This window comes from Engraulis encrasicolus, chromosome 15, assembly GCF_034702125.1.
Source record: "Engraulis encrasicolus isolate BLACKSEA-1 chromosome 15, IST_EnEncr_1.0, whole genome shotgun sequence".
In the NCBI taxonomy this organism is placed as follows: Eukaryota; Metazoa; Chordata; class Actinopteri; order Clupeiformes; family Engraulidae; genus Engraulis; species Engraulis encrasicolus.
Window position 1 is genome coordinate 23534253 of NC_085871.1, and position 2500 is coordinate 23536752.

The 2500-nt window shown below is 46.4% G+C and overlaps 1 protein-coding gene across 1 annotated transcript in view; it reads left to right on the top strand.

Moving 5' to 3' along the window:
- dusp16 (dual specificity phosphatase 16) overlaps nucleotides 1-2500 on the top strand; it is a 33946-nt gene that overhangs the window by 813 nt on the left and 30633 nt on the right. The window lies entirely within an intron of this gene.

Here is a 2500-nt window from a genome sequence, read left to right on the forward strand (position 1 = left end):
CTAAAATAAAATGATAAATGTGTTTATGATGCCTGACGATAGGAAGTGAGAGTTTCGGATTTAGTAACATGAGAGAGAGAGAGAGAGAGAGAGAGAGAGAGAGAGAGAGAGAGAGAGAGAGAGAGAGAGAGAGAGAGAGAGAGAGAGAGAGAGAGAGAGAGAGAGAGAGAGAGAGAGAGACTGCGAGGGGACGAGTGAATGAGTAAGTGGCTGAAGCTGAAGGAAGAAGTGACTGAAGGTAAGAGAATGAGTGACAGACAGAGAGAAGAAGAGGAAGAGAGTGATAGTAAAGGAGAATGAGAGAGGGATTGAAAGTAAGAAAAGAGAGGGTGTGAGAGCCCCCTTGACCCCAGAGAGGAAAGAAAGAGGGGGGAGAGGGAGAGATGATGGAATGGCTGTCTGTGTAGCCATGACAACTGGTTGCCATGCGCCACGCTTGATTGTTTGACAGTATGATCTCACCTCAATAACATCTCTTTCTTCTCCCCCCTTCTAACCCCCCTCCCACACACACACACACACACACACACACACACACACACACACACACACACACACACACACACACACACACACACACACACACACACACACACACACACACACATACACACGTAAACCTTGAGCTCTGCTCTTCAACCCTGACATATGAATCTCCTTCATGTTTTTTTCTTCCTCTCTATGCTGTCCATCCATCTGTGTCATACTTTGGTCATACAGTACCAGGATCTTGTTTTTGTTGCTTTATTTTGCACATGGTACAAACGTTACCGTAATTAGTTACCAATCAATCAAATGAAAAATCAAGCATGGCCCCAGTTACCTGAATGCCAATGATGAAAGCCTATTGTATTACTAATGCCTGTGTAATGCGGTCTTTGTGTAGCACCGTGGTAGTAAAGTATGTTTCAGGGAATGGTGAAGATTTCCACTGGCAGAGCTGTGAACACTGCGAGGCTACATGCATTTTAGGGACGTTTGAACAATTTTTGTAGAACATATCCCTATTAAACTGGCCTTTAGTTAACCCATTGACTGCAAAAAAATGGTGCTGAATGCCTGGGCCCTCAGCCTATAAAAACCTAAATATCTCAGCCTCTGAAGCACATAAAAACATGCAATAAGAAGGCATTTAAATGCTAAGACCCCCATATTTTTTCTCTCACTCCATCATTTCCATGTTTGTGATAGCGCCTATCCATCTTCCTAGCATTGAAATGTCAGTGTATGGCTATCAGGCTTCTTTCCTACTGAATGTTTTTGTGCATATTTGGTGAAAAAACATCTCCTGTGCCTTTATTATGTAACTTTTTTTAATCTCTTGTCTATTTGCTGTCTATTTCCTCTCAAGGCTACATGAGATTTTCTTTCAAGGCTAAATAATTGTTTCTCGCTCTCTCTCTCTCACACACACACATGCTCCCTCATTCTTTCTCTCATTCTCTTATCGTCTTCCCCCTCTCTCTCTGTCTCTCTGTCTCTCTGTCTCTGTCTCTCTCTCTCTCTCTCTCTCTCTCTCTCTCTCTCTCTCTCTCTCTCTCTCTCTCTCCCTCTCCCTCTCTGTGCAGTGCTATCTGAGGGGAATTGTTCATGTAGAGCGGTGGATCCAGAGGACAGAGAAATCGAAGATAGAGAAATGCAATCAGACTAGAGACTAGAGATGTAGCGCCACATGTAGCTGATTAGTGTTTGCGTAACCTGCACTTGAGCAGCAGGCCGAGAGAGAGAGAGAGAGGGAGAGAGAAAGAGAGAGAGAGAGAGACAGAGAAAGAGAGAGAGAGAGAGAGAGAGAGGCAGAGAAAGAGAGAGAGAGAGAGAGGGAGACAGAGAAAGAGATAGAGAGAGAGGGGTAGATGGACAGAGTGGGGGCGGGTTAAGAACAAAAGGAGGGGGGAGAGAGAGATAGTGAGGGAGGGGGAGGGCAGATACAGAGACAGGTTGTAAGAACGGAAGAGAGGAAGAGCGGAGGGAGAAAGTTTTGGTATTGAGAGAGAAGGGGGGAGCTAGAAAGAGCGAGACAATCAGAGGGAGGGAGAGAGAGATATCATGGGAAAATGTAGGAGGGAAGGAGAGAGTGAGGGTGAGAGAGAGAGAGAGAGTGGGATTGCGCAAGATGCATGACATCAGTCTGAGAGCTACAGCGCTGTCTTGGAATGTCATGGATGAGATAAGGAGAAGGACCAGAGATGGAGGAGTGAGAGTGTGTGTGTGTGTGTGTATGTGTGGGTGTGTGTATGTGTGTGCGTTTGTGTGCATATCTGTGTGTGCGTGTGTTTGTGTGTGTGTGTGCACACACGGTGCGTGCGCGTATGCATGCGTATGCACGCGTGTGTGTGTGCGTGTGTGTGCGCGTGTGCGTTTGTGTGCGTATCTGTGTGTGCGTGTGTTTGTGTGTGTGCGTGCGCGTATGCATGCGTATGCACGCGTGTGTGTGTGCGTGTGTGTGCGCGTACCCTTGTTGTCATGCATGCATGCATGTACTATGTGAATGCACATGCAG